Consider the following 8,827-nt stretch of genomic DNA (forward strand, 5'->3'; position numbering starts at 1 on the left):
TTTTGTCTGACAATATTTAAATGGCTGACTTGGCTGAGATGGAAAAAGAAAGAGACAAAGAAGAGACGAACAGTGAGAGGCTGGAGCTTTTTCACTGGGTGTCATTTGTCTAGGAATTAAACCCAAAGTAGGGTGGAAAGTGGGAAGGGTAACATAGCACTGCCATCAGTTATTGCTGTAAAGATTAAAATTATCTGTATTTAATAATCTTTAAATTCCATGGAGATCAATTGAGGCTTTGAAGGCACATCTTGTGGGAGCATCAACAAAATACCGAAGAGACAGTAGTACGGACTGCATCTCTAACCACGTGCAAGGTCAGAAGCCACAGAGTCATAGTGAAAGAGCTCCAGACCCACAGACGACTGTGACAAAATAAAATGATTCTTCAGCAGAGCTTAGTCATGATGGAGCCATGATTGTCTGTGTTGAGAAAAACATTTTGCTAAAAATTCCTTGTTTAACCCCAGTTGTGTCTTTCATGCAAACTCTGGGGTTAAGGCAGGCCTGAGAACACCTTCTCTTAACTCCACTCATGACTATATTGCTTTACTGTAATTGTAAACAGCCTAATAATAGTGTCAAAAGTGCTTGCAGATGCAAAGTAACCTTGCAGAGTATTTCTTGGCTTTGGTGCAGAGATGTAGGTGCCGTGATCCAGCAGGGCCCTCTGGATAGTACATCAGATCTCTCTTCACTCACTGTGAAACAAATAAAATCGATAAAATCATGGACAAAGGACTCTCTAACTAGTTAAAGTTAGAAAGTGGCATGTTTATTCAGCCATTGGGCAACACGGGGAGTAGACGTGTGCAAAAATCCCAGAGCTCTAGCTCTCTGTTTATCTACAAATGTCTTACTATACATTCAATTACTCAAAAACACTTATACATATACATAGTCCTAGCACCTCCTACCCGGCTTCGTATTAAAATGAGCTTGAAGTCCTTTATAGCAGTGCAATTCTTCTCCCAAATTGGGTTGGTGGTCTTTGACACGGGTCAGTGGTCTTGAAGGATGAAGTCAGAGACGTCTTCCTAGCAGTGAACTTTTTACCTTCATCTTGTTGGCAGGCTACGTGACCTCTTGGGCACAGTCCAACCTCTCCTGCCTGGTTCCAATTAGTTTCTGTGTCCAGGTGCAGTCATGGTTTCTTCTTTATCACAATGGTTCATCTATATTTTTTTCCTTCTACAAACACAACTAAAACGAGCAAGTAATACATTGCCTGAGCTCTAGCTTAAGCATCTAATAATTATTAACTCTTCTACTTCATCTCTGCTCTTATAACTTAAATCCTAATATAAATTGCTTCTATTCCTTAGCTAAAGTCTTAACTCTTTAAATTCCTAACTCAACTGCACCCATCAAACGTCACCAGTTTTCGAGCAGAAATGGTCAGGTCAGGTGTAATTCATCTCTCCTCAGCCACTGCAGTTCGTAGACAACATGTTGACACAAACCACTGAAGATTTCATTTTCTATCAGCATCCACCTGCTCTGTGAACCAATGTGCTGGCACTCTTTTTCTGTGATTTGATCTCCAGAGAATACATCTAGGCTGGTCAGGGGATTGAACATTATCCTCTTCATGTACTGACCAGCTTGTGTCTTGAGAGCACCTGGAGCTGTTCTCGAGGCACTGAATGATGAGGTCATGCAAGTGCCAAGGGCTGCTGGCAGCCTGCCTTATAGCAACCTGCAATGGCACCAGGGAACAGGAGGAAAAGCAAACTCTCAGAATCAGGCTGTTCTATGTGACATCCTCTTTGTAGCTTTAATACTTCCCTTATGGTGAAACACATTAGCATCTTATTTCAGTCTCCTGAAGTCAAGGCCAAAAGGGAGGGAACTCATCCAGAGGGACAGGTGCTGATTTCCACTCCCTCTGTGTAACCAGGAGCAGGGAGGGATTCTTGTCCCATGACAGTCAAAGACACACATCGAGTTAGGTAGCACTGGACTTTGAGATTTTTTTTTTTTCTGTGCTCATAACAGTGCACCTGAGCACACACTCTGACACTTTATTTACATGTGGCAGTACATGCATTCCAAGAGAAAGAAATAAAGCTAGACAGTGAGAATAAGCTGAGCCACTATAAGCAGAGGGGAGGTAGAGAAAAAGAGAACAGAAAACCATTTATTAGCTCCAGGTTCCTAGATTTGCCTTCATCGTTATGGTGTCTGAGCATTTTCCGGTGAGTGTTCAGTGGCCTGACTCAGATCTGCCACATGTGGTTCTCTGTCTCTTTCTCATCCTCTCCACAGGGAGACAGCTGCACATATGTTGTGGGAGATTTAACTTTGGCTCAGCAGGCTTGGGTTTGGGGCTTGTTCACAACATGCTCGCAGCTGCCTGCATTTGAGGTGTGTGTTGGAAACTGCACCTTTTACTCGAAAGCGAAGCAGTGAGACCAGGGCATGCTGTGGCACGGGTTTGTTACGACCCCTGACACAACTCTGCTTCCTACTTAGACTAGATTTTCACAGGGTTAGAGAGCTCCCAGCTATCAGACCTATCAGTACAGTGGAACTGCTGGGACCAGTAGATGTCAGCTGTCAACTTCAGAGCCGTAAAGGAACCTCTACATACTGGCCTGAGGCCACTGGGTACATCAAGATGCTGAACTGGTAAGTAGGGGCCAGCCTCAGTTAGAAAGCACAGCTCAGATAAAAGGAAAAGCAGATCAATAGGAATGGGTGAAACACTACTCACTCCCATCTTGTGCTCTCCAAAGTCTACTGACTTAGGAGGTTGCCTACACTGTTTGCCAGCTGATGTTGGGAGGAGAGGAGAGTTTCCCTTTATATGAGTTGTCAGCAGAAGTATAACTGGACGGCTGGTCTGATCAGTATTTTGGGATGTAGAGCACTTATCATACAGTAAATGTCCAGGCTAAATGAGGGATGTCTGCTGTTGCACCCTGCTGGGTCCATCACAAACCATGTTCACCAGCAGACAGCTCCAGGCAACTTTCCATACCAGAGAAAGAATTTTACCACAGGGATCACTGTTCTAGGGTACATCCCCAAGCCAGCTCTTAACTCTGTGGTTTGGTTATGGATAATGATGGAGTTTGGACAGTTTGAAGCTAAAAAATACCAGCTGAGATGCTGGTTAACACTCTGGTAGTGATCTGAAAGTGGTGTCAAAACTGGAAGAAAAGCCATATGATGACATTGGGTAGTTCTGTGGCAAATTATCTACCCATGGCTTGGTCTGGTGTGAATTAAATGGTCAGATTATCTGGTATGGGGAAGGACTTAAAATACCACATCAACTCTCAGTATAAGTGACAAAAGAAAAATGCAGCCTTAATTAATGACTTCCCAGAAACAGGTCAACTGTCTACTTCCCCACCCTCAGCAATGCACATAACTGTGTAATTGCAATTACTTTTGTTTGTGGTCTACCCACCCACATGCCAGGAAACTGAGGCACAAGGGCTGTGTGGTGGCCCAGCACTCCTGCCAGGCCTGGGGCAAGCATCAGGCCATTCACAAGCCTTTGTCCGCTTGCATTCTTAGGCTGAGCAAAAGCGAAGATCCGTGTTCTATTAAACTGAGGATTTGCCGTGGCATCACTTCCTGCCCGGAGTGCCGTTTGTATTTAGGGAAGCAGTGTTCAGGCCGCTGTTTTCCGTGCCCCAGCGCTGGGCAGTGCGCTGAGGCAGCGGGCTGGGTTTGTCACAGACCTGCTCTGGCGGCATGTCCCACAGAGCCCTGCCGGGACACACGTGTCCTGCCAGGACGGGCAGGCTCGTATCCCGAAACACAGCCGCAGGGAGTTGTGGAGCTTCCATCATGTGCTCCCGCCTTTGCTGCTGCCCAGGGACAGGGACCATCCTGGCGTCACCCTCAAACCCCTGCAAGCCTCGGAGGGAGCGCCATTTCAGGCAGAGAATGAGTCACTTCACATCAGTCCAAGCAAGCGCGGTGACCCGAGTACGCAGCTCCTCAGGGGGTTCTGCCTTATGCAATCAGCTCCATCCCAACCCGAAAAGAAGAAAATAGGGTAACCCTGTCTGCATCCCAACCCCGCGGCGGGGAGCCCATCCAGGTTCGGCGGCAGTGACCGGCGTGAGGGAGAGCCCATCCTGGGACACAGCAACAGGTGGAGAGGGACCCCTGAAGGAGGTCAGCCTCTCACACACGGGTCGCTTCTGGGAAACCTGAGCCTCCTCCTGCCCGGCCCGGCCGCTTTCTGGGCCAGGTGGCGGCAAGGCTGAGCCGCAGGGCCGGGGGTCATCGCCCTCACGGCGGCCCCGCTGTGCTTCACCGTGCGGCGGCCACCGAGCGGCAGCAGACAGCCGCGCCGCGGGAGCCTCCCGCATCCCGCCTCCTCCATCCCGCAGCCCGCATCCCAGCACGAGCGGTGCCTCCCGCCGCGCCGCCCCCGTGGGCCATCCTCATCCTCATCGCCGAGGACGCGCCGCACGACGCTCAGGGAGCGCGGTGAGCCGCACCATGATGTGCAATGGCATCAGCCGCAACAGCGCCTAAATCCAGGAATTTGTGTTTACACAAAACGCAGCTTCCCCCCAGCACGTTTCCTGTGCCTTTGTGCCCTTGCCCTTGGTGGCTTTCCTTCTTTAGGCTCACAGCTCGCCCCTGTGCTTTGGACATGATTTGCTGTAGCTGCAGCAAACCCAGACGCAGCCTCTGTAAATCGGCGTTTGAATTGGCATCGACATAACTGGCTGCAAGCTGGCCCAGCTTAATTGCTGCAAAATGCACATCTTCGCCTGTTTGCACAGAGGGAGGGACTAGTATCCTTTCGAGCACGACAGGCCAGACTCCAACTGTCTTTTTGCAAGAGAAAGACGGATATGACACTAAGAATCTTGTAGAGGTGTTGTCTTGGCTGTTCTGTTCTGGCTGGCAGCTGAGACTCCTTGTTTTCCTTCAGTATGACTCCGCTGTTATCAGCTCCTGGCTTTGCCGATGGCCGTTCAAATTCTCAGTGGGTGCTTTTTTGCTACCTGTGCTGCAGGCAAGTGACTCATGCGCTGGAGTTTCCATTCGGTGGATACCCATACCAATAAAGGCCTCATCTGGGAGAAAATTTCCTGTGCAAATAAGCACTTCAGCTAGCATAGTTTCAGAAGGTGTAAATCTGTAGGGTGTAAACCCTTGGTGGTATGTGGTGGCCTGAGGTCCTAGAGGGCTCATTTGCTTGAGAATCAAGCAGGCTAAATGAAAGGAGGCTGAACTTCCCCTCCTTTAGGATGATGTTGCTAACATTTCCCAGCAGGACTGGAGCATATGCCAGAATCCAGTTTGGCAAAGATTAAGGGCTTCGTTTGCACTAGGAGAAGGATTTCTTTTCCTCCCACCAGCTGTCATGATCTTCTGGTCTGTCTCCCCTGTTTACTCCTATGGACTGAGTAAACTTTGTTGTGTGGACTATGCAGCATTTTCTTCCCTTTGCACAGTCAGGATGGAAGTGTGGCTGTCTGTGGCCCATCACTGATCTCCCCTCAGGATTTCCCACTTTTTTTTTTTTTCTTACTCTTATTTGCTTTCATTTCTCCCCTGCATTTTTTCCTATTCATTTTCTTCTCCAGATGGCCTGTCATTTAAAGTTCTCATCTCCCTGTATTTTTTCCTTCATGACTGTATCTCCTTGTTATATTTCCTTGATTCTATGTGATGTGCGCAGTCTGTGGACACTAACCAAAGCAAGCTTCATTTAAGACAAACATAATGTCTGAGAGAGCTGATTTGAAGAACCAGTTGCTGCATCGTAGTTGCCATCACCTGTAAAGATGCAGGCCACTTTTTTTTTTCTTTCGTAGAAAAGAACAATTGTCATGGTTTACAGTCCTTCTTCACTGGTGTCCATTTATATTGTGGGGATAGTTAGATGCTCTCAACATGCATGGTGCTGGCACTACTACATCAGTGCTGAGAACTTTCCGCCAACCATGCTGCTGTGACAGCCTCTCTGGCATGCTGACAATCTGTCCAATCAAACCAGGGAATGGTATCAACCTGGCAGCTTCATCTGCTTTCCAAATCTGCCTTCTAGATCACAGTCAGATTGCATCAGGTTTCTTTGTGTGCTCAGATGGAGCCAAACTAACAACAGATTTTTAAACCCTAACTTTCAGCTGTTTTTATTCTTCTATGCTCTCCTGTGTGCTGCTATTTTTTTTTCTGTGTCAAAATATGTTGTGTCTTAGAAGAAAGCCTCACAGGTAGTCCTTCTTTCCTGCCTAACAGTAAGAATGACAGGATCCTAGGAAAGTTCTGTGGCTTTAGCACAGTGAGATTTAGGAGTACTAACCAGGGGACAGAAGGCCTTTCTCTACACTATAATGTTTAGTATCCATACTATTTTCCGTGTATTATGGACACTAAGCCGCTCAGAGCCAGCTCAGCTCAGTCTCTTCAGCTATGACAGTGCTCACCTCTTATTTAAAACTCAGAGACTTCCTTTGGGCACTGTCCTGCCCCAGTGGCAGTAACAGATAGGTGTGTGGGACACCAGAGTGCTGCAGCATCAGTGCCTGTATGTTTGTGACAAGCCCCAACCTTCTGATGCAGCTGTCAAAAGGTGAATTCCACCCAAGTGTGCTTAGTCCTAGCTTTTGTTCTCCTCAAATAAGACAATCTGTTTCTGCAGCCCTTTGATTTGGTGTCTATCCTGGAGACACAGCACTGTGAGTAGGAATGACAGCTGAGCTGGCCAGGATCATTTGGCTTCCATAGGAAAAGTTGCTTGGGCAGAACCAAAGGTTTTTGTGGAAAGGAGGAGATTAACTGGGTAGCCTATCCTGGGGTGAGACTTGGGTTCATACCTCCTTTTGAACCTGGCTCTGTGGCATTCCTGCTGCATGCCACAGGCTATCAGCTGTTTTCTAGGATGACACAGGATGGTGGGGTAGAAGCCAGTCAGGGTGGGAGGGAGGAGGGGGACCCTGTTTGTGCTGTGAGTCAGAATAAAAGCATACCATTAAAGTGAGGATTTTCAGGAAAGAGAACTGCTGATTTATGGCCAACTGTCCTTGAGCTTTGCTGAAGTCAGTCATCAGGGGAAGGTATTTCTGAGAAAACAGAACTTTCCAGGTGTGTGATATCTTTTTCATATCACATTTTGGTTTGCTTGCTTGCATGCTCGGTTGTTTTTTGCCAAAACCCATCTGTTACTTTGCGGACCTGCCCTCCAAATTATTTTACTCCCTTCTGCAGAACTGACTGGATTAGATAAAATGTAATAAAAACCTATGGAGGAGACCATTTACCCTGTCACTCCTGATAACAGAACAGCAAGGGTGGCACTGGTAGCAGAACAGCAACAACAAATAGCCAGGGATAGTCCTGCTGCAGTCCTATGAATAATTTGTTCGATAGTAAGTGTAGCTATCCTGCTTCAAGACATCTGCAAAGCTATGATGTAAGCCCAAAAACTTGGACTGTTGTTTTGGGATTTGGACTTGAGCCCATTTCACAGCTCACCCTGTTCCTTCTTCTTTAGCTATCGCTACAGAATCCCTGTACAGACAGACTGTTGCTTGAAGTCAAGATAAAACTGTCCTGGCACAATGTATCTTTCTAAGGCTAAAGACCAGGACAACTGGGGCCAGAGAGAAGAAAATGAAGTTTCCTCATTCCTTGTCTTACAGAAGATTTCACTTGAATTGGGACTTTTTTCTTTGCCTCGTGCTTTGCCCAAACCCTTCGCCCTACCATCCCCTGCACAGCCACTATGCCCTTAGAGAAACTCTTTATCCGTGTGTCTCCTTAACTCACTATTCCCCCACCGCTGCAGTTTGGGTTTTTCTTTTGGAGAATGCACAGATTCAAGAGAGGAGATGACACAGGGTGACTTGGGGACAGAGGATCAAAGACAAACTTCACTGCCTAGATACATGGTCTCTTCAATGCTCCTGTTCATGCATTTGTATCCAAAAGAAGCCTACACTCGTTAGGGTCTAACCACAGGGCAGGCAGGGGTTTCCCCAGAGCTGTTGGTGCTGCTGCAGCGAAGGGCTGTCTCTGAGCCGGGGCATTTTCACCCTGCGGACAGGAGCCCCACTGCCTGTGCCTGCTCTGGGCTGTGCCAAAGGCACCACCGGGGGCCAATCCTGCCCAAGTCTGCCCTGCTTCTGCCACCTCATTCCTGTCACTGCTGTGCTGAGGATGTGTAAGCAGCTGCCTGCTGCTCCTGGGGCCAGCGTGGAACCTGGGTAGTGCTGAGAGGTGGACTGACTTCTGTGCCACTCTGCAAAAAATTCTCTAGTAATGGAAGGGCCCTGCAAATGGACAAGTAGAGCTGCATGGGAGTGCGTTGGGCTTCTTTGCCTGTCTGACTCATGTTCCGTCTTCATGGAAAGAGTTTCTTTGATGGGCTGAGGTAACTAAGGGAAGTATCACTATTTAGGGCAGTCTCTTGGCAGTGAGAAGTGGTCTGGATAACACACAAATGATGCAAGAAAAGAGAACTCCTTAAAGAGTGAGGGGAAATACTTTACACAATTGTACTGCTCAGGCAGATTTCCCCTATCTTTCTTTTTTTTCAAACACCAGCTTCAAAAAAAAAAGCTATTCACTGTCTTTCTCCATTATCAAAACCCTTTGGAAATCATTAGGGAAGCATATGCTTCATAAAAAGATCAAACAAGCTTAAAAACAGGGATCAGTAATTTTTTTTCTGGGGTATTTTTGCCTTTTGTTTTTTGAGCTCTGAACTGTCCTTCCTGTTCTTTGTCCCACGGGCCTGAACAAATATGTAATGTCAGATGAGTGGCTGTGACGCAGGTCTGAAGCTGGAGGGTTGAGATGTAGGAAAAACCTTCAGAATCTGACAGCAAAGGTCAACAAC

This window comes from Sylvia atricapilla, chromosome 2 (genome assembly GCF_009819655.1).
Source record: "Sylvia atricapilla isolate bSylAtr1 chromosome 2, bSylAtr1.pri, whole genome shotgun sequence".
Classification (NCBI taxonomy): domain Eukaryota; kingdom Metazoa; phylum Chordata; class Aves; order Passeriformes; family Sylviidae; genus Sylvia; species Sylvia atricapilla.